Source organism: Rhineura floridana, chromosome 12, assembly GCF_030035675.1.
Source record: "Rhineura floridana isolate rRhiFlo1 chromosome 12, rRhiFlo1.hap2, whole genome shotgun sequence".
In the NCBI taxonomy this organism is placed as follows: domain Eukaryota; kingdom Metazoa; phylum Chordata; class Lepidosauria; order Squamata; family Rhineuridae; genus Rhineura; species Rhineura floridana.
The window spans coordinates 37058253-37082566 of NC_084491.1; the positions used below are offsets into that span (position 1 = coordinate 37058253).

General features: G+C 42.7%; 1 protein-coding gene across 1 annotated transcript in view; it reads left to right on the forward strand.

Annotated features, from left to right (window-relative positions):
* The window catches only part of LOC133368774 (neurogenic locus notch homolog protein 4-like), a 188892-nt gene that overhangs the window by 69973 nt on the left and 94605 nt on the right, over positions 1-24314 (forward strand). The gene's annotated exons all lie outside the window — the stretch shown is intronic.

Sequence of the window (24314 nt, forward strand, 5' to 3'; positions counted from 1 at the left end):
GATCTTTCCATCCCTGTCTCTAGGCACCATTTTCTTCTTTCTTGCAGGAACCCTGTCTCTCTCCACGAGCGATGAAGACATAGTCTGCAAGAGCCAGTGCCTCATCAACTGCTCAGAGGGACACTACTACACTGCTGGCAACTGCCTCGAGTGCCCTGTTGGATTCTTGTAAGGAAGCACCTTTTGCCAGTGATATTTATTTTTTTGCACAATTAGAATATCAATACACAAAGGTATCCGAAAGGAGATGCTGTTTGTTTCTCTGCACAGATGAGGTCTGTAGGAACCGGAAGATAGAATTTGACAGAGTCCTGTAAGCAAAGAAGGTGCTTACAAACTACATTTCAGCATCATGGAAGACATGAAGGGAGGAAGAAAAGGGAGGAGAACCGTGATAACAAGGGATGATATTTAAGAATTGGTTGGAGGATGGATTTGGAACGGGATGAAATGATTAGAAAGGAGAACCTCAGAAAGATTTTTTTCTGATCATGGGATTACAGTAATCTTGTCTGACCTTGTCACTTCAGTTGTCATAGAGAGAGCGAGAGCTTTTACCTTCCAAAAAGTCTTGGGACTCTTTATCATAAGGCTGATATGTCTAAACACCACAACCTTTTTTCCTGTGGTTGTGGAATCTGCCTTTTCATGTAGTGCATGTTATTAATTATCTGCTGTTGTGAGTTCTCTTCCCCCAATATGAACCGGATGATCTGGGGATCATCCAGAGGAGTGCTGTTAGTTGTCCCCCCATGTTACAGAGAGGTGACTGGCCTAAACTAGAAGTCGGGCATTTGTTGTCACTGTTCCCATGCTGTGGCATCTTCACTTTTGAATTTTAGGCATCTCTTGAAGACTTGTTTGTGCCCACCGGATTATGCAGCTGTTTAAAATCTTTTTAAGCAGCCAGTCATTTTAATGACTGTTTTGTATTTTTTTTAAAAAAAATTATGCTGTTGTACACCACCCTGATGTTTTGTGAGAGGGCAGTATTTAAATAGTTTTATAAATTAAATAGCCTTCTTGGGTCTTAGTGTAAGCAGGTGAGGTCTCGTTGTTAGTGCCTGGCTGGTACTGACCCACAACAGGGCCTTCTCAGTAGTGGTCCCCCACTTAGGGAATGTCCTCCCTAGTGAAGTGTTTCTGGCCCCTCATTATGAATATTTAGGTGAAATCCTGAAACATTCTTGTTTACCCAGGCATTTGATGGCTGAAATACATTGTTACTGGCAATCTTGACATTATTTAGCTACAAAGGTATCTGATTGTGTTTAATGTTTTGTTGTTTGCCTCCAGGGGCTCCTTTGGGAGGAAGGGCAAGAAAAAAACCTAGTAGAAATAATAATAATAATAATAATAATAATAATACAATGGAATGCTGTTGCATATCAGCTAATAAACGTTGTTTGCCAGATAACAACATTTCCAGCAAATATGCAAGTATTTTAGGAAAATCATCCAGCTCTAGATAACTGCCAAATATTGGAAGAGCATCTTAGTCCATGTCTATATGTCCCCCAGTTTCTTTTAGTTAAAATGCATGATGCCCTGCCATGGAAGTGGAATATAGCCTAGCGAGCCTTAAAAGCTACTTCGCTGAGGGTGAATTAGATAGAGATCTTCAGACTGAGTCCCCACTATAGGGAGAGAGTGTGAGAGTTGAGCTGTCAGGCCTAGGTAGGGCTTGGCTCTGACTGTGGAAAACTTGCAACAAAATCAAATTCACTTGTACCTAGGGATGCCAGAAAATTTCAATGAAAAGAGAAATGGGAGCAGAAATTGCCAGTGTTTATTGATTTATTCCATGTCCAGAATGGAAATCCATCCAGAGAATATGACTAATATTCACTGTTGCTTTAAGCCCACAAACAATAAGTAATTGGTCACGTTCCCCTCGCCCATTTGCATTGTGTTTCCTTTGCATTGAAATTAATGGAGTAGAATAATGTAATGCCAACATAGTTTATGTCATTTATGTTATTAATTATGTAAGTTATGTAATTTTGCCACAGAAGACAGTGAGACGAATAATGTAGGTTTTGGTGGACGATACAGTAGAACGGAAACAGTGCTTCATGCAACAAATTCAGGGTGAAATGGAGAACGATGCCGTCTTAAATCCTGAGTTGTATCCAAACCAAACCTTTGTTGCTCTGAATTGCAGCTGCCCAGGAGGTCGGATGGCTCCACGTTTGTGCCCACTAGGAACATACAATCAACTTACAGCACAGGAAAATATTGTATCTTGCCAGGTACTATGAAGAGAGCCAGGGGTTAAACTGGGGTTTCTGCCTGTGCTAAGCGGCTGTTCAATTGCAATGATCCTTCTTATTTGTTCAAATGATAGGGCAAGAGACCTCACCTTCAGGGACCATTGTTTAGGGCAGGCAATTCTTGAAATAATAATGATAATAAAAAGTTGCAATCAGGGGAGGGATGGCACCCAAGGTGGGCCCAAGAGTAGAGCAAGGGACAAATCTCATGCAGTTTAGCATGGATTAGGGAGGTAGATCTTGGAGTAAAATCTGCCTATTCACCTAAAACAAAGGTTGGGAACCTGTGGCCCTCCAGATGCTGTTGGACTTCATCATCAAAGGAGGCAGCCACAAGGGGAGCCCCACAGAGAGTGTACTACACAAGTCTAAATGTGGGGTTATCTGTACATGAGTCATAGTGACTATGCTATCCTTGTCCAGGAAAGGGCATAGTTAATGCAGAAGCTGAAACTGGTGGAAGGCACTCTTTGCCATGGACGCCACCTGGGCCCATCAAACTTAGGAGTCAGGTCCAAAGAGTCTGCCAAGAAATCTGGCAAATGAAACAAAAAGAAGCCAAGAATTGGAAGAAAATGTTGATGTTATAAAAGGCAAATGTCTGCTCACGAAATGTATCACAGATACCGAAACATTTGACTGCTAGAAAAATGTTATTAATTAGGGGGATAAAGCTCTTAGTTCCAGTATCCCAATGAATCTTCCAATTAATGGGAAATTAAAAACACACCATTTATGTTCCTCTTTGGGGATGCCATCACATTTAATAAACTCAGCTCCTAATAGCGCACAACTTCCTTGACAGGCCTGCCCAGATGGTTACATCAGCTTGGACAGCAGAGCTGGGTGCCAGATATGTTCAGATGGCTACCAGTGTGATCCACAGATGGGTTTACAGAGAAAGTGCATCCCTGGTCAATATTCACCTCCTGGAGAGATGGAGTGCTGGGAATGCCCCAAAGGATATGTCTGCCCCAATGGACAGGAAAGACAGGTATGGTACAACATCTAATACCTGAAGATTTTTCCAGCCAAAACTATGTACCAAAAGAAGCATATATCAGAGAAAAGTGTGCACAAAAAGGTATATATTAGAGAAAATAATGTACAAAAATGTACTATCTTAGAGAACATTCCATGCAAAATGTGTATATCAGGAAACATGTACACAATGAATATATATGAATTTTCAAGGGGATTTTAAAAAAAGTTTTTAAATTGATGTGGAAGTGGAGTGAACCAAATTCAGGATTGGACAAAATGAGAAACTGAGAGAAACCAAAATTAACAGTTCTCTTGCATGCCTCCAGCTAAATTTCTGAGGTAAAATAGACAACTTTGGAGTTCAATCTCTAATTTTTTGAGGGTGGAAAAATGTGGCGCCACATCAGAATTTGAACAACGAAACCAGGACTTCCGGGAAGGGTGACTTAGCCTGTGCCTGCTTTTGAGACGGGCTCCTGCCTCAAAAGAAGCTTATTCAGATATATCAGTCAGTTTTTTCTTTTTTTTTTGACTGATTAAACTTCTCCCGGGTAGGGAGAAACGAAGAGATTAACCTCAAAGCCTATTTTTGTTGGGACGACCAGATCTCATTAATTTATGGGACGAGGTCCAGCCGACGAAGGTGGGACGGATTTTCAACAGCAAGCTCTATCTGATAAAGCGAACGTTCACCTTATCTTCTAAGAGAGAACGCACTAACAGGCAAGCACCCTTCTTTCTATATTTTTCTTTTACTTGACTTAAATTGTTGCTGTTTAAAAGAGATTTGCCAGATTGATCGGTTTTTGACATCTCACTGGGGAGCCGTAACTTCTCTCTGCTACGCACTAATTAATAGCTTATCTCTGTTTTTGTTGCAAAAAGCTGTCCTGGATTTGCATTCTAAAGATACACACAGAAGAGGGATTTCTATTCCAGATTTTTATTTTGAAAAATATTATACTGTTTTGAGACTACTCTCTTTTTGGTCTATTTTATTTTGACGAATCTGTTTCTTGACGATTGCCATTAATTGCTTCGATCCTGGGAACTGCATTTTGTTTACTTAACTATTGGAGAGATAAGGCTGTCTGCTCTGTTTATACTGTGATGTCACCAAGTTTGGAGTATTAACCCAATTGTTGCTGAAATAAGAAGTGGTTTTCCTATATTTTTCTTTTAAAATGGCAATTAAGAAAGTGGCTGAGAATCTGGAAATAACTATGTTTCAGAGAATAATGAATGAGATTGAGATAACGAAAATTGAATTGAGTAAAATGAAGCAGGAGATTAAAGATATAAGGGTCCCTGTGAGAGAGGTGACCCTGGAAGGGGTCCCTGTGAGAGAGGAGACCCCGGAGATTGGAATAGGGGTCCCTGTGAGAGAGGAGACCCTGGAGACTGGAATAGGGGTCCCTGTGAGAGAGGAGATCCCGGAGATTGGAACAAACGTGGAACAGGAACAAGATTTGGAGTCTATGGACTTTAGAAATAAAATCTATTGTTTGGAACTCAATGTTATCTCTGAAGAAATTAATGAAGATTCTAGAGATAAAGTTATCAATGACATGGATTATCTTCTGGACTGGAATGATGTGATGGAGCCCAATATAGAGAAAATCTATGGAATTAACTGCAGCCATGTGACAATGGAAAAACTTTTAAGAGATGACCCAGTGTATTTTGAAAAAAAGAACAGAGATATGATTTTACAGCAGTATTTCAGCAACTTATTCAGAATGGATGGCAAGAAAATATTTGGGATAGAGGTAATTCCCATCAGACTCTTATTATATGACTATGGCTTTGACAGCAAGATTATTATGGAATACTGATAATGGAAGATTGGATATTGAAATTACTGGACTTAACAAGACTACTGAAGATGGAAGATGGAAAATGGAACTAATAGAGATAATAGAACAATGGCTACTGAAATTACTGAACCTAACAGATTTTGATGTGATGGATTAATTGAAATGTTTATTTTGACTATGGTTATGACAATAAGATTATCATAATTAGTAATGAGATGGATTAATCGATATGCTTATCTGGAAAAAAAAATTGATAGATATATTTCTTAAAGAATTGAAACCTCTCTTTGACTTTTTGTGGAAAGAATAAAGTAATGTTTATGAGATTTGATGATTAAGTAAGATAACTACTGGAGGAAAGTGATTTTATAATATGACTTAAGAGACAGGATTGCTATATATTATAGACTTATAACTGATTTGATCTTTGACAAATGGGAAGTCAATATTTTACTCTTTATTTTTTATTTTTTTTTATTTTTTTTTTCTTCTTTTCTTTTTTTTCTTTTTGTTTAACTATTTTTGATTTTGTTTTTTGTCTTTGAATGTTTTATGATTTTGTCTTGTATGTTTTATGAAAATCTGAATAAAAATTATTGAAAAAAAAAAAAAGAATTTGAACAACGAAACCTGAATTTTCATAGCAGCAAGACCCAGATTTGGCCACTGAAATAATGAACTCTGCTACCATTTTTTTTTTAAATTGACTATTAATTGTGAATACAGAGAATGTAGTGAATGTTGTGTTGGAGCAGTAATGTAACATAGAGCTACATTGGATACAACCCACACACCTGGTCTTCTTTCTGCCTTCAGCATTGCCTAGGTGGCCATGAGCCTAATCCCAGTCGCACATTTTGTGTAGCCTGTTTTCCTGGCTTTTTCTGTACCGAAGGGATTCCAGAATGCCAGCCCTGTCCAACAGGTAGGACTTTCTTCAACAGTAACTCTCCACCTTCTCTTCTAACCTCTTGAACTGTTCCTATTAAAGCAATGGCTCAGCGACACTCTAGAACTCTGGGGGCAGTAGAGTCTTGTAGATAGTACAGTAGTGGTTAGGTTCCACTTGCTCTACATTGATCCCAGGAGAGTCAGACAAGAGTGTGTGACAGGGGGTAATCTTCCCCTTAGTAAAAAGTCCAAAGGGATGAGAGAAAAGGACTGTCCCTTATATCACCTATTGGGTAGGAGATCACACGTGATATTTAGGCAGCCTGGATCAGTCACACATGCGGAAAGGTTGAGAAAGGGGCAACCAAAATGATCAGCGGGTTAGAGCAACTCCCCTGTGAGGAAAGGTTGCAGCATTTGGGGCTTTTAGATTAGAGAAAACGTGAGTGAGAGGTGACGTGATAGAAGTGTATAAAATTATGCATGGCATGGAGAAAGTGGATAGAGAAAGGTTTTTTTCCCTCATAACACTAGAACTTGTGGGCATCCAATGAAGCTCATTGTTGGAAGTTTCAGGACAGACAAGAGAAAATGCTTCTTCATACAGCACATAGTTAAACTATGGAATTTGCTCCCAGAAGAGGCAATGATGACCACCAATGTGGATGGTTTTAACAGAAGGTTAGACAAATTCATGGAGGATAAGGCTATCAGTGGCTACCAACCATGATGGCTATGCTCTGCCTCCATAGTCAGAGGTAGCATGTTTCTGAATACCAGTTGCTGGAAACCACAGGTGGAGACAGTGCTTTTGCACTCAGGTCCTGCTTGTGGGCTTCCCGCAGGCATATGGTTGGCCACTGTGTGAACAGGATGCTGGTCTAGATGAGCCACTGGCCTAATCCAGCAAGCACTTTTTATGTTCTTATATGTTTTTAAGTCCATGAGTTCTTTTTCTTTTCATATCAGTGGTACATCTCACCACACATGCAGCTAAATAATCTGAGAGAATAATTTCCGGCCACCCAGAGAGGAACATAACGTTTATGGAAAACCTGGGAAGCATATTAAAAAGTACATTCAAAGCCACCTCGGTTTGATATGGGATAATCACTTAGTAGCTTTGGTACTCTGAACTGGGACTGCAGATTTTGGCACAATTAATGCAACTTGCAATTAAAAAAAGAAGTCAGTTTTGCAGTCAGTTCCTCCCCATCTAGGGAGTTGTTCAGTTTGCCGTTACCCAGTTTTAATCTCTTTGAGATGTCCAACACCAGAAGGTATGTGCATTTTGGGCAAAGACCTTTTGCAGAACTATTTTGTGTCTCTCTATGTGTCCAGTAGACACTGAATTTCTGTAACTTCAATTTATAGATTTGTAATAACCTCTACCTGGGAAGATCTGGGGGAGGGAGCATCCTGCCTGAAAGGGGAGGACTGCCCTGAATGACTTTCAGGTCCTTTACAGTTCTACATTTCTATGAGTCAAAGCAACTTGACAGGATCAACATTTAAGTCTTTGGGAAAGCTGGAAGTAAAGCCTGGGAGATTAGATGTGCTCCACCAGTAAATAAGTGAATTCTCAATTGTCCTTCATAAAAAATCTGAATTTCACATATACGCTCATGGGGTCTGAACTGGCGGTGATGGACCAGGAGAGAGACCTCGGGGTTGTAGTGGACAGCACGATGAAAATGTCGACCCAGTGTGCGGCAGCTGTGAAAAAGGCAAATTCCATGCTAGCGATAATTAGGAAAGGTATTGAAAATAAAACAGCCGATATCATAATGCCGTTGTATAAATCTATGGTGCAGCCGCATTTGGAATACTGTGTACAGTTCTGGTCGCCTCATATCAAAAAGGATATTATAGAGTTGGAAAAGGTTCAGAAGAGGGCAACCAGAATGATCAAGGGGATGGAGCGACTCCCTTATGAGGAAAGGTTGCAGCATTTGGGGCTTTTTAGTTTACAAAAAAGGCGGGTCAGAGGAGACATGACAGAAGTGTATGAAATTATGCATGGCATTGAGAAAGTGGATAGAGAAAAGTTCTTCTCCCTCTCTCATAATACTAGAACTCGTGGACATTCAAAGAAGCTGAATGTTGGAAGATTCAGGACAGACAAAAGGAAGTACTTCTTTACTCAGCGCATAGTTAAACTATGGAATTTGCTCCCACAAGACGCAGTAATGGCCACCAGCTTGGATGGCTTTAAAAGAAGATTAGACAAATTCATGGAGGACAGGGCTATCATTGGCTACTAGCCATGATGGCTGTGCTCTGCCACCCTAGTCAGAGTCAGCATGCTTCTGAAAACCAGTTGCCGGAAGCCTCATGAGGGGAGAGTGTTCTTGCACTCGGGTCCTGCTTGCGGCTTCCCCCAGGCGCCTGGTTGGCCACTGTGAGAACAGGATGCTGGACTAGATGGGCCACTGGCCTGATCCAGCAGGCTCTTCTTATGTTCTTATGTTCTTAACCATTTAAAGAGCTGCTCTCTCTTAACTACGATGCACCCCACCCTCCTTGACATTCCAGAAACATTCTTGATAATCCCATCCTCAGGATATCACCAGCCTGTCATTGTGGGAATGATCGGGGTGTTGCAAATTCACCACTGTGACATTAGTGCTGAACCAAGTATGGCAGGAGGATGGACAGAGGGTGACTCAGACCTTTGTTTAAAAAAGAAACAATTGCCTTTGAAAATTATGAAAGCGTAGAATGTTATTAAAGATGATTAATTGGTTGAAATGGCTCAGAAAATTACAGAGAAAGACAAGCAAACAACATTGCAGGTTCTTCCTACTGCACACATGATGTCTCCCAGCATAAACTTGAGCTGGAAGGGAATCAAATATCTGAAATAATTCATGCTGGGAATACATTTCCCTCTGAAAATGGGAGAAGAGCTATCTGTGAAAATCACCAAAATGCTTTTTTGGGGGGAGAAGAAGGGAATGGAATGCATGTGATTTATGTAACATATATACCTGCATATTTATAATGTATATTCACTAATAGGCAAAAAAAAACCCTTGTGGTTTAAGAACATACCTATACCTACAGATATCTATATCAAACTTTTAAAAACAGGGAAATTGGGCAGCTATAATGAATGCACCAGGGGAGCAGGAGACCTGACCTCCTCTCTGAGTACTGTCCTACAAATTTGTAGAAATGCAAACACAATTTGGGTTGGTCTTTCACAGTCCAATCCACTTCCTGTGTAATCATGCTTAGGATAGGTGAAACTGACCTGGAGGAGGGGCAGGGAATGGAGGAGGAGAGGAGTAGATTCCCTGGGTGGGCGGGCACTGGGCAGAGGGGAAGCCCCTTTCCTTTCTAAAAGGAAAACATTGTGAATCATTGTTTTTCAGTGTTTCTCCCACCTTTTCATTTGACAGCAGGCACATGTAGTCTCCCACCAAATTTAAACCAAAGCTGTCCCTGGCCCCATCCACACCAGACTTTTATTTCACTTTAGACAGTCATGGCTTCCCCCCAAAGAATCCTGGGAAGTGTAGTTAGTGAAGCGTGCTGAGAGTTGCTAGGAGATGCCCTATTCCCCTCACAGAGCTTCAATCAGAGCAGTTGACTGTTAAACCAGTCTGGCCACTGGAGCTCTGTCAGTGTAATAGGAGTCTCCTCTCAGCACCCTTCACAAACGACATTTCTGAGTTCAGGACTATAAGATTTGTAAGGCTTTGTTTTGAAATAAATTTATGGGAAGCATCATATTGCATGGCGGATATTTTCAATTTAACTATCAAACTAACTATTGCATAATGCAAAAAAATCCATGCTGGCTGTATAATAAATTAAGCCACATTATTCTTCAATACACACATAGGCAGGACTTGCAAACATGCCAGTAATGTGATTTGAGTTAACTTCCAAAAATCAGAGATAATTTGTTTGTAAAATTGTGTGAACTTGAACACTTTAGAATTCCTTCCAGTTAAGTATTAGACAGGCACCATCTCTGTTGTCTTTTTGGTGCCTACTGAGGACCTTCTTCTTTCAAAAGCCTTTTCAGTAAAGACCTTATCCTAGTCTACATCTGTGCTGGAATTGCTTTTCAAGATGTTTATAAAACATTTTTTAAAAGAGATGTTTTTAAAGATGCTTTGTTTGAATATGTTTTAAAGTGCTTTTAGTGTTTTTGTTTGCCACCCTAGACTCCTTCTGGGAGGAAGGGCAGGATATAAATTTAATAAAATAAATGTAAGTAAATGTGCACCAGTGGAATCTGTAAGGTTTCTGTGCTGCAGGCTCCCCAGACAAATTAAGAATGGTTGGTGGCATGTAAAAATGTTCAGTGGCACTTCAGACATCAGTCGTAGTTTTTCCCCCCCTCTTCTTCTTCTTCTCCTCGTCAATGTGGATTGGCTAACATGGGTTGGTCAATTCCAGTTTCTGCCAGTTACTGGTTTTACCCATACTGAATGAGATTATCTCTAGAATGAAGGTATAAAAGCATCAAAGCAAGCAGTGGGATTTTTGGGTGAGTGAGCAAGAAAGAACTCAGCATGCATGTACAATGAAGACCAGGGGGATAAGCTCTGCAATATCTTGGCCAGTCTGCCAGGAGGGATGCAGAGGTAGGAGACAGCTGTAAGGTAGACACCTGCATTCCAGGGAGGTAATGGAAAGATAGAGATCAAGACAGGGGAACAACACAGGGAGCAAATAAGCAATGTGAAACCTCCAGCCTGGGGACCTAATAAGGCCCACCTGGCCTGCCCATCTGACCTATGAGGCTATTTGGACAAGCACACCCACCTGTCCTACATTTGGCATCATATATGACTTCAGGTGTAGAGCAGGAAGAGACCTGCCTGGGCCACAAGGGTGTTTGCAGCTGACTGGTGGCAGCACAGCACTTTGCAAGTGTGAACAATCAGCTGATTGCAGAGACTTCCATAGCACTGTGCACAGAACTTTGCAAGTCTAGATGATCATCTAATCATCGAAGCTACTATATACAATGCTATACAAGCCCAATTATCCACTGATTTGTGCTGATGTAAGAACATTCACATATGTGTTGTAAAGGCAGATTTTAAAAACTTTTATTTCAAAAGATGCGTCTTTGGACCTACTTTTTGAGCTGAGAATTGTGCCTGGTTGATAGCTGTGTTCCAATCCTCACATTAGTCCAGGGGGTGCTGATCAGGTCAGTGCACGTTAGATTTGCACAGGTCAAATTCCTCAAGTGTCCCTAATCATCATGCATCAGATTACCTTTCAGCACTAGACAACTCCTTAATGAGAGCTGCTTAAGCTTTGAAGTCTGAGCTGTGCTCTTCATGGCATTCTGGGGCCAAAGTTCCCTCTCCCAGTGAGTTCCAGGCTCTCTCTTTCTTTGTGACTTGTTGCTTCATTGGAAGCCAAAGTATTTTAATGAGCACAACCAGGTACCTCCCACTGTGCCACTATAGTCAGTAACTTGATTCTGATCTCTGTAATGAGGATCCTCCTAATTAAATAATGAAGTGTTCCTGTATTCTGGCTGCCTTGATGTCAACTGATAAAAGGCAAAATGGAATGACTGATGCTTCATGAAAAGGCTTGTGGTTCACATCCAGCAGTGGTCTGTAATTCACTGTTATGGAAATCAGATAACACTGGGTCTTAGGTTTGTAGGCTTTCGGCTTCTAGTATTAATGCCTGAGGAATAGAGAGCAGACTTCTCCTGGGAGCTTGCATTGTGCAGAATATGAAGCTAGGAGAATGTGTGCTGGCACCGAGGCAATGTCTAGAGGTCAGCACATAATACTGTCATTTCAGAGCAGTTCCGGCAGAGTGAGACACACGGTCTTCGTCTGCCAAAACTGGGCATTTTAGATATAATGAAACATTTGCAAACCAGTCCTTTATTAATATTAGCGACAAGCCTAGGAAAGGCTTCTAAAATATTTGATATTTTTTTTAAAGGGCTTTGGCTAGAATTCATCATTTTGGTGAGGGGGCTGTAATTTGTCCTGTGGTCCAGCTCTGGAGCAAGATAAGTTTGCAGACTGGGCAAGGCTTTGCACACACCCACACATGAAGGATAATGACACAGGAGATAGAAATGTCATTGCCTGAAGCCTAGACATAGGAAGACCTTACACTGCATCAAACCATTAGGTTGGTAATGTCTGTTCTGACTGATGGGAGCTCCCCCAGCCTCTCATGAAGGGGTCTTCCCCAGCCCTGCAACCCAAGATACTTTAACCAAAAGGGTTAAACTTGGACATAGTGTGGCACCAAACCCAGAAAGGCTTGGGGAGAATCAATGGCTGAGATAGCTTTGATTATCTGGGTAGCCAGCTTCAGTGGGGAAGGATAGAAAGACCCTCCCCGCCCCAGGGGAGGCCAGCAGGAGGCTGGCTGAAACTTCTGAGTCATCAGAAAGTGAGGTCCAGGGAAGAGGAACTCAAGACATTAAGGAATATTCAGGCATCTCCTGGTTCCCATTCAGTGGCTTCCTATGGCTCAGCCCAGACCCTTTGGAATGGGGATGGAAGACAAATCTGTTTTTGTTAATTCCCATTTTACACAAACTGAAAGCCAGTTATCTTTCATGAACCACACTTCTCTGAATTTTGTGATGCAGTTCTCCAAACAAACAAACAAAAATGCACACAAAGAAGCACATATTAGGGGAAATTGCTTACAAACAAGTATATATTAAGCAAAAATGTGTATATAAGGAAAATATGCATGTGGATTTTTTTGAAAAAGCAAACTGATGCAGACATTGGGCAATCTGAACTTAAGATGGGCAAAATATGAAACCCGGAGAAACAGAAATAATCAGAGCTGTCCATCTCTACTTTGGAAACCACATCCCCCTGGACCTTGAAGTTAATTTCAAATTAATTCTGGTTTCAGTTTGAATCTTGCAACATGCTTTTTAAGTGCTTTGCTAAAGGAAAAGGTGGAGGTATCAGCGCTTTGCAGGAGTGACAGCCTCTGTGACCTGATTTCTCCTCACCCTCTCACTTCCTACTTTCAGCAATATCATTAGGGAGAGGAAGAGGAGGTGGAAGAGGAGGCACAGTGAGTAGGCAGAGGGCTTTGACCTGTAATATTGCTTAGTTTCCTTTTTCTCCAGGCTGCATGTGTATATTTTATTGGTGTTCAGGGTAGTGTGATGCCATTATTTATCTTAAGTTAATCTGGCATCTCATGGTCATTAGCTCGTTAAAAAAAACCCAAAAAACCTTTTAAAGTATATTATCAGAGACTAAGGAGATGGGAATAGTGCACTTAGCCAGCCAACCATTCTCTACGAATTCTGAGCTGTTTATATCAATAATGCATCAATCTAGACACCATGTTGCCCTTCCGCTGAATTCAGTGAAATCATGCAGGCAATGCAATGATGTGTATCTCATGCTGCTCTACCACACAACAATCTGTCCCTTTGGTTTTCTTTCAGGATATTATTGTCCTCATGCTGGCACTGTTCATCCCCTCCCATGTCCTCCTGGCTCGTGGGCCCCAGCTCCCCGGCAGACAGAGTGCCAAAAGTGTAATGGAAGTGCTTGCTGTGCGGATGGCCTGTGTGAGAGGCATCAGGCCCAGGTATCCCCTCGCTCTTCTGGAGAGCTGCAGTGTCAGCACTGCCCCTCGGGTAATTCTCTTCCTCTTGTTTCTGTTCTGCCATTCTGCTTATCCACATGTATTTTAATTTAATTTAATTTTAATTTAATTAATTTAATTTAATGTGATTTTACTGCTTAGAATCTTATTATGTACATGTCTGATTTTATTTTTGTAAGAAGCCCTGAGTACCCTATTATAGGGTAGAAGGGTGGGATAGAAATAATTTAAATAAATAAAATAAAGATAAATGGAGGAGCCAATGAACAGGCTTCGATTGATACTGTAGAGAGGGTAGAATCCAGGTCAGTGTTTAGTGTTTGAAGCAATGTGCAGAAGCTTGAAGCGGGTCAAGTGCAGTGGTTAAAAGGAAGGCCTGTCAAACAGGCCAGAAAGGTCCCTGCCCTCACAGTTTTTCAGACAGCAGTTCTGTTATGAAGACTCCTAAGTGCATGGAGGTGGGGCATGAATAGGGGTGGGGCGTGAAAGGGGGAAAGCAGCCATCACCTGATGGCAAACACAGAGTTTCTGTCCCCTCATAGTACTGCTATTAGCAGCAGATCCTTTATGAAGCTGTGAGGCTGCGATCCTCAGGAATGCAGATCAAAGTGAGTCACTCCCATGCACGGACAGCCAGAGCAGAGCCCCCACTTTTCATTGAGGAGAAGGGCAGGGATGAGTCAACAGGACTTGTTGCAGGGTATACGGCTTACATTGTCCTTGTTGCCTGCTTTCCAGAGTCTATGCAAGCGGAGAACTTGTAGCCCTCCAACACTACAAGTCCCATCATCCCTGACCATTGGCTATGCCAGCTGGGGCTGATGGGAGTTGGAGTCTGTGATGTTCCTATATATTAGTGTATATATGGTAAGTGCTGGTTGTTTAGAGTATACATGGTAAGTAGTGAAAGAGGAGGGGGAGTGAATGGGCAATAGAATGCTTGATGATTGGCTGAACGTTTAAAATGGCTGACAGTATAAATGAAAGGATGACAGGTAAATCTGGGTGAATGTGAGGTGGTGAATTGTGGAATCTGGGGGGAGAAGAGAACTTGGTGGGGGTTTAGAGAGTTGTTTACCAGGAGGGAGGTGGAGTTCGGATTAGTATTGAGTAAAACCATATGCTTATGTGCCTTAAGAAGAAATCTTGTTAATCTTGTTAGGTTTGTTATCTGTAATAAATACTTAATTTGGTTTACCAAAGGCCTGATCCTTGGCTGGGGTTTCACAGACCAGAAGGGAGGGTAAGGTAATGACCAAGGCTGAAGGGGAACTGTAACAAATGGTGGCAGCGGTGAAGAGAATAACAATACCAGTATTCAGAGTCTCTGGGAATACTAGTATTGGGACGTTACTGGTGGTTGTCTAGCAGGGGGATCTGTTGAGATCTGTGCTAGAGCGGGGAGAGAAATCATAAGAGAGAGCGGTCCGGACTGGTGGAGTCCCTGGTGGTGCCTAGAGACAGGCAGTAACCACGAGCAGGTAGGAACCTGACAGGGAGAGCCAAGGAAGGACGCCTCACATGTGGTGTCAGTAGCGGTGGGATACGAACAACAGAGAATCCAGATACGAATACTAGAGAATCCAGAACAGTGGTGTGGCAAACAGAAATAACAAAACAAGATTTCTTGTGAGAGTGACTGGCAAAGAGTGAGTGAACTCAAACACCATGGCTGAATACATAAAAATGAAAAGAGAGGAGCTGGTGGAGAAGTGCATAACATTCAATTTACCTCACGAGGGTAAAGGGGTAGATGAATTGAGGGTAGCACTTATAGGATTTGCAACTGCCCAGCAAAAACAACCTGTCAGAGAAGAGACCCCAGAAGGATATTTAAGCAATCCCGCTTATATAGAGTACTTGAGAGAGAAGTTGAGGATGGAAGGTGCAGAGAAGGAAAAACAGAGAGAGTTGGAAGCTGAGAGATTGAGGATGGAGGCTGAGGAAAAAGACAAGCAGAGAGAGTTGGAAGCTGAGAGATTGAGGATGGAGGCTGAGGAAAAAGATAAACAGTGGGAGTTGGAAGCTGAGAGATTGAGGATGGAAGGTGCAGAGAAGGAAAAACAGAGGGAGTTGGAAATTGAGAGAATGAGATTGGGGTTTGAGGAGAGGGAGAAGCAATGAGCATTGGATGCTGAATTACAAGTAGAAAAGTTAAAATTTGATAGAGAGAAATTTCACTCTGAGGAGACAAGGAAAGAGAGAGATGGAGCAAAAATAAAAATTACTCCAAAGGACTTTGCTGTCTATGAGCCTGGTCAAGATCCTCAAATTTACCTCAGCACCTTTGAAAAAGCAGCTCAGTTGTGGGGGCTACCTGAAGATAAATACATGCAGTATTTATCAAACCTGATTAAAGGGGAATTGGCTGAGGTATACCAATATTTCCCCTCAGACAAGCCCGTCACCTATGCTGAATTCAAAGAAGCAGTGTTTAAAAGATTCAGACTGGGGCCTGATTATTTTAGAAAGCTTTTCAGAAACTGCCAGATACAGACAGGGAGGTCTTTTGTGGAACTGGGAGCAAAGTTGATGGATATATTTGGAAAGTGGATGAGTAGTGCCAAAGCTCAGTCAGTGGAAGAGGTGAAAAGCCTCATGATACTGGATCAATTATACCATCAGTTACCACCAGAAATAAGGCTCCTGGTCAAAGACCGTTCCCCTACATCTGTGAAGGAGGCCGCAGAGATGGCGGATCACTTCGCCTCCAACAGAACTGGCTGGGTGGGGAAAACATCAAGAGAGTTTAAACCCAGACCATATAGTGCTGGCAGAAGGGATGTGGTACCACAGAGAGTGAATCCTCCAGTAAAATCTGAAGGGCACAGGACACCCCAGAGTGGATCTGTGTACCCTAAAAGTGAGGAGAAATTATGCTACAAATGTGGTAGACCGGGGCACCTACGTTTTCAATGTGAGGTTGCCAACCCCATTAGTAATCCTTCTCAGACAAGGACAATGAAAACAGAGCCCAAGGATTTAGAAACAGCGAAAAAGGTTCAGTTCTGCCAGATAAACTGGACAGAAGTAACAGACCTTGATTCAAGTCTGCGAGAGGAAGTGAGTGTACAAGGGGCAAATTATTGGGCATTGCTTGATACTGGTGCCGCTCAGACATTACTGAGGCCAGATTTAATAAAATCTGAGGTAATATTACCTCAGGAAACTGTGACTATCCAAGGAGTGAGGGGTCAACCAGAAAGTTTGCCTGTGGCCCTGGTGGATATGACTTGGAGAGGCCGAGAGGGCCGATATAAAGTAGGCATTAATGCCCAGCAACAAGAACCAGTAATACTGGGAAGGGATGTAATGGGCGCCCAATGAAAGATCTATGTAGTGACCAGACAGCAACTTGGCAGAGAAAAAGAAGCCATATTAAGGGGGGCTGAAACAAACAGGGTGGAATCTGTTAACCAGCCTCAGGTCACCATAGCAACCACTAGCAGGCCTGCTGAAGAAGACAAACTGTATCAAGTGGTCTCTGGGGAAGAAGCAGATCAATTCAGGGAAGAGCTGCATAAAGATATAAGTTTGAAGCAGATAAAGGAACAAGCCCTGACCCAACAGATTCCTTTCACTGACAAACTGAGGAATCAAGTTGTGTGTGAGAATGGGATTTTATAGAGACTGTGGTTGCCTGCTGAGAGAAAGGATGAATGTGAACCAGTGAAGCAATTGATAGTACCTAGCAAATACAGAACCAGATTTAATGGAGTTTTGAAGGGCATGATGGGATGCTTCTTATTTGCATACAGAGAAGTCCCTCAGGAGTCAACAGGCTTCTCACCCTTTGAACTAATGTTTACTAGAAAAGTGAGGGGACCTTTGGAACTGCTAAAAAATTCATGGGAAGGAACTCTGGGAGAGTACAAAACTTCTGTGGTAGATTTTGTATTGGAATTCCGCAATAAATTAACATCAATGATGGAAGTAGTGAAAGAGAATTTGAGTCATGCGCAGGAGAAGCAAAGTTACTGGTATGACAGAACAGCCAGAGAACGTGTGTATGATGTGGGAGATATGGTTATGGCATTCATACCCAGGAAACATGACAAATTACAGGCTAACTGGGAAGGACCATATACCATCAGAGAAAGGCTTGACACAGTGACATATGTAATCACCACAGACCAATTAAACAAAAGCAAAGTGGTTCATGTAAATATGTTGAAGCCTTACCATACCAGGGATGCACAGGCCCAGGGAAGTGGGCCTGAACTTCCAGATTTGGTACAGGAAAGCAAAGACAAAGGAGGGGTAGATCAAGTGGAATGTTCAGAGGAGGTAGAGGAGGAAGTAAAAGAAGAGATTCTGAGAGTTTTGAAAACCTATAGGAATCTCTTTAGCAACAAACCTGGCCGAACCAGTATAGTTATACATTCCATTGATACTGGAGATCATGCCCCAATCAGATCTGTTCCGTACCGTGCAAATGGGAAAGTTTTGAATGGGATCAAAAAGGAGGTGGAAGATATGCTGGAATTAGGAGTGATCAGGGAATCCATCAGTCCCTGGGCCTCAAGTATTGTCCTGGTTCCGAAAAAAGATGGAACGACAAGGTTTTGCATTGATTATCGGCTAATCAATAAAATTACTGTCCCAGATGCGTATCCTATGCCTAGGGTAGACGCAACGTTAGAGTTATTGGGGGCAGCAACCATTATCTCTACACTAGATCTCTGTAAAGGATTTTGGCAAATGGAACTAGACGAGCAATCCAGAGCCAAAACTGCCTTCAGTACACCAGATGGGTTATATGAGTTTGTGACCTTACCCATGGGACTAAGAAACTCACCAAGTTCATTTCAGAGGCTAATCAATACTGTGTTGCGAGGCATGTCAGATTTTGCAGTGGCCTATATCGATGACGTGGCCATTTTTAGCAAGTCGGTGCCTGAGCATGTCCAACACCTGACAACAGTATTGGAGGCCTTAAGAAAAGCAGGCCTCACAATAAAAGCTAAGAAATGCCAGTTTGGACTAAAGGAAGTAATCTATTTAGGACATAAGGTGGGGAGTGGGAAAATCACCCCCTTATGGAGCAAGGTGGAGGCAATACAAGCGTGGCCGATCCCCTTAACCAAAAAACAAGTAAGGGCATTTCTGGGTGTGGCTGGTTTTTATAGGAAGTTTGTGAGAAATTTTGGAAAAATAGCAACCCCCTTGCATGAATTGACCAAGAAGAAGTGTTCTGAGCGTGTGGTATGGACGGATGAATGTCAGAAGGCTTTTGATCTGCTGAAGCAAGCCTTGTGCCAAGGACCCATATTAATAGCACCAGACTATGAGCAACCATTCATCGTGGCTACAGATGCGTCGGACCTCGCGCTGGGAGTTGTCTTGCTACAGGAGAGAGAAGGCACTAGACATCCAGTGGCGTATCTGAGTCGCAAGCTGACGCCGAGGGAGAAAAACTATTCGTCGGTCCAGAAGGAGTGCCTAGCGGTCGTGTGGGGACTGAACAAGTTGCGCCCATACGTGTGGGGACGAAGATTCACAGTGACTACGGATCATCGGGCCTTGTTAGGGTTGCAGACTATGAAAAACCATAACACTATGCTGCAGAGGTGGTCCTGGGCCCTACAGGACTATCAAGTGGACTTCCAGTTCATCAAAGGCAAGGACAATGTACTGGCCGATGGACTTTCCAGGCAAGTGGCTGGGACTGCAGTGACGTGACCAGACAGAGGAACAAAGAAAGACATTTTCCCCATAGAGACTTTTATTTGTTAACGCGACGTACAAATCCTGGAACAGAAATAATACTCTGCCGTTGTTTAAGGGAGGGGAAATGTGATGTTCCTATATATTAGTGTATATATGGTAAGTGCTGGATGTTTAGAGTATACATGGTAAGTAGTGAAAGAGGAGGGGGACTGAATGGGCAATAGAATGCTTGATGATTGGCTGAATGTTTAAAATGGCTGACAGTATAAATGAAAGGATGACAGGTAAATCTGGGTGAATGTGAGGTGGTGAATTGTGGAATCTGGGGGGAGAAGAGAAAGAGTGGATTGCTTGGTGGGGTTTGAGAGAGTTGTTTGCCAGGAGAGCGTGAAGAAGGAGGGAGGTGGAGTTCGGATTAGTATTGAGTAAAACCATATGCTTATGTGCCTTAAGAAGAAATCTTGTTAATCTTGTTAGCTTTGTTATCTGTAATAAATACTTAATTTGGTTTACCAAAGGCCTGATCCTTGGCTGGGGTTTCACAGACCAGAAGGGGAGGGTAAGGTAATGACCAAGGCTGAAGGGGAACTGTAACAAATGGTGGCAGCGGTAAAGAGAATAACAATACCAGTATTCAGAGTCTCTGGGAATGCTAGTATTGGGACGTTACTGGTGGTTGCCTAGCAGGGGGTTCTGTTGAGATCTGTGCTAGTGCGGGGAGAGAAATCATAAGAGAGAGCGGTCCGGACTGGTGGAGTCCCTGGTGGTGCCTAGAGACAGGCAGTAACCACGAGCAGGTAGGAACCTGACAGGGAGAGCCAGGGAAGGACACCTCACAGAGTCCAATGACAGCTGGAAGGCCATAAGTTCCTTGTTGCTAGCCTAGTGGATCCCTGTATCTGATGGGAGACTCTGTCTTTCTTCCTGTGCTCTTCCTGCAGCTTTCAATCTCGCTGTTGGCTACCAGCTCTGACTGCAGGTCTCCAGCTTACAAACCTAGCCAAACCTTTTTGATTGTACCCAAATAAAGTTCCTTACTCATGTAAGCTGACATGTACAACTTTAGACAGCAGGTGGGGAAACTGCAAGAAGGAGTGCTTTCCCATATAATTGTTTTTCTTTTTGCCCTGTGTGGGAGCATCCACCTTTGTGCTGCCCCACTTGAAGACTGAAGAGGTACAGTCTAACCATGAGGTCTATTGTTTGTGAATAGACTCTCTGTGAGGTCTCCTAGGGAGATGACCCTGACTTGGTCATTATCAGGGGGATCACTCTTGGAGGCACATATAGGGTGAGTCACAAGAGGACCGTTCGTTGCCTCTGAATACCAGATGCTGGGGAATCACAAGTGGAGAGAGTGCTGTTGCACTCAGATCCTGCTTGCAAGCTTCCCAGAAGAGGCATCTAGTTGGCCACTATGAGAACAGGTTGTGGGACTAGGTAGGCCATTGGCCAGGCCCAGCAGCCAGGCTCTTCTTGAGTTCTTCTCTCATCTTGCAGGTCACTTCTGTGCTGATGGGCTCACAACAGCGCCATGCCCAGCAGGAAGCTTTGAGCCCAAGGACCCTTTCCTAAGGCTCAGTGATGGCTCTTATTCGTACTTCTCAGGTTTGTACCTTATCTCTGCTTTGCACAATGGGAAATGCTGTTTCAGCTCTAAATCACACCACTAATTAGGCTCTTCCACAGTGCCTGACAGTTAGAGTGCTTATTTACTACCCTCTGGCATAAAGCAAGGCAAGTTAGACACCAAGGGAAGTTCCTAGAAATTTGTACATGGAGGCTTTTAAGAATTATTGTTATTTTTTTTAAAAAAAGGATATTAAGTTGGGTTGTAACTTTCTTGGAAATCACTGGAATTAAGAGTGGATTTTATGAGAATGGGTGAGAGGTGCTTGAAAACCCCAAGACCCTAAAATCCCATTGGAATCACTGAGTGAGCCATGAGTAAAATAAATGAGGTTGTATCCAATTCTCATCCCACTCAGAGTAAGCCACTGAAGTTAATGGGCATGACTAACTTAGACTCCTTAATTTCAGTGGGTCTCCTCTGAATATTTATTTATTTATTCATCACATTTCTACCCCACCCTTCCTCCTAAAGGTGCCCAGGATGTAGTTGAATACAAACCATAATTTGCACCTATGACCGAAGAAGCAAAATTGCTGTTTCGAGGCTTTATTGCTTGCCCTGTAGAAGGTAGTTCATCATCTAAGAGCAGAAGTGACTGTTCTTCTATGAGGTGAAATCATCATCATCCCTGTCTGAAACCTTGGAGAGTCTCTGCCAGTCAGTGGAGACAATGCTGAGCTAGATGGACCAATGGTCTAACTTGATATAAGGCAGCTTCGTATGTTCCGATGTGGTGGTAGTGTGCTAACCTCCATATTTATTTATTTATACATAAATAGATAAGGTTTATTTCCTGCTGTTCACCCTAAGGTCCTAGGGCAGATTACAACAAATAGAAAATACAATTTTAAAACAGATTTTAAAAATCACTACAATTTTAAAACACACAAAACCATTCCAAAATAGAACAGAGTTGTAAATTCAGCCGAGGTGGGTCCCCCAAAACCAAATACCTTAACTGTCAAAGGCCAAGGTAAAGAGGTGTGTCTTCAGCTTATGTTGAAAACTGTGCAATGATGATGCTAGACTCATCTCTGTAGGGAGAGTGTTCCACAATTTAGGGGCTGCTATACAGAAAAAGGCTCTCCAGGGCTGTTATTCCCTGCATTACTTTATGTGGCAGAAGTACCAAGAGAGCCCCTTCTACAGATTGTAATGCTCAAGAAGGTTGCTAGGGATGAAGATGGTCTTTCAGATATTTGGGGCCCAAGACATTTAGGGATTTAAACAGTACTGTGAACACCTTGAATTGAGTGTGAAAATGACGTTACTGAACTCCCATCCTCCCTGATATTAGTCATGCTGGATGGGGCTGATGGGAGTTATCGTTCAGCAACATCCTGAAGGCCTCAAGTTAGCCACCCTGCTCTATAGGACATTGACCATTAAAAGGATGCACAGTCGTAAAGTGATTAACTACCCAGCCATCCCTTGCAAAATGTCACCTTGGCTCATCTTATGCTTAGAATGATCCTGTCGCTTCTTAATGTACCTATTGACTTAGTCTCCCCAGATTCCACATACAATGGTTGTTTCTTGGCTTGGCAGGTGTGCTGAGTACTTTGATGGTGCAAGGTCACTATGGACATTCTCCATCTTCTGAACAATGTGCAGGCCTAAGCAGAGCTTGGAAAAGTTACTTTTTTAAACTACAGCTCCCATCAGCCCCAGCCAGCATGGCCACTGGATTGGGCTGATGGGAGTTGTAGTTCAAAAAAGTAACTTTTCCAAGCTCTGGGCCTAAGCAATCAGAGCACTGAACTGTAGGCAGGGAGATGAAATGTGAGGATTAGGGGCGACAGATGGACTGCTGGGGCAGATCCAGTAGATCCTGCAGGTGTAGTTGATTGCCAGCTAGGATCTGAGCTCAGAAAACTGTCCAACAAGGAACTAGAATGAGGAGACAGCAGAACAAGCAGCAGATTGGGAAGCTGCCAAAATGAGAGAGAAATGGGTAAACAGGGAGATGGGCTTACCACTTTCCATCCTATTTGCTTCTCAGCATTTTGATGCCTCTCCGTGCTGTGACGGCAGCACATTCCCATGGGAACTCTGTTGCAGAGAGATTAGGTAGCTGATGGAGTCCGTTCCATTAAAATGCAGGTTTATTTTACTTACAATTGATGTCCATTAGGACAGGAGATTGATGGCTTGGCCAATGCCCTTTGTCACAGCATTTGTCATAATGGATGACACCTGTAAGTGAAATAAACCTATTTTTAATGGTAGTGACTGCATGAACAGCCTCCTCTAAAGCAGAGGATACCTTTATGAATATGTATCCCACATGCTTGGTTTGTGCTGATCGTGTTGGATATCAACGCAGGGAGCACAATGGCGCCAGTTAATTGTCATCTGTAAGTATAAATCGTCATTATCATTATCCGGTACCTAAAGGAGCATAAGATGTAGAAATTATACATCTCAGTATATGCAAAGCTAAACAGAATCCCTGCACAGGAGGAAACTAATTTGATCATTTTTCTGATATACGTTGGCAAGGTGACAAGTGCCCTCCATTCCACAAAAGTCAGGGATATTTATAATTGAGCCTTCCTTGGGAAGAAGCCTCATATTCTTTGCAGCTGATTCCAGAACATGTCTGGGAAGGGAAGTGCCCTGGCATTGCTACATAATAAGGAAATTATCCCCTGTCTCAACCAGCAACTCAATCAGAATCCTAGCCAAGCTCACAGGAGCTTGCACTGGTGAGAGCATGTGGCTGCCATCTGTGTTGATGGTTTCTTATTGTGTTTTCTTGCCTCTTCCCCCCCCCAAAAAATAACAAAATGCAAAGAGTATTGGGGGTTGTATCCAACTAAGTTAAGAACATATGAAGAGCCTGCTGCATCAGGCCTGTGGCCCATCAAGTCCAGCATCCTGTTCTCACAGTGACCAACCAGATGCCTATGGGAAGCCCACAGTGTTTGTAATGATTAGAGTGACGGTCTAGGGATTAAAGGAGGCGAGGAAGAACAATGTACGCCACCTTGAGCTCCTTGGAGAAAAGTTGGAATATAAATACAATAAATAAATAAGGCCTAAGCACAAGAGCACCTTCCCTTCCTGTGGTTTCCAGCAACTGGTATTCAGAAGCATATTGCCTCCAACTATAGAGGCAGAGCATAGCCATCGTGGCTCGTAGCCATTGATAGCCATCCTCCAGTTCTACTCAGAGTAGACCCATTAAAATTAATGAACCTATGTTAATCATGCCCATTAACATCAGTAGGTCTACTGTGAGTAGAATTAGCATTGGATACAACCTGGGTAATCAAATTTCTCTGGAACGCAGGAAACTGCCTTATATTGACTCAGACTAATGATCGAGGTAGCTCAGTATTGTCTACAGTGACAGGCAGTGGCTCTTCAGGGCTTTAGGCAGGAGTATTTCCCAGTCCTACCTGAAGAGACCAGGGACTGAACCTGGGACCTTCTGCACATAAAGCAAAT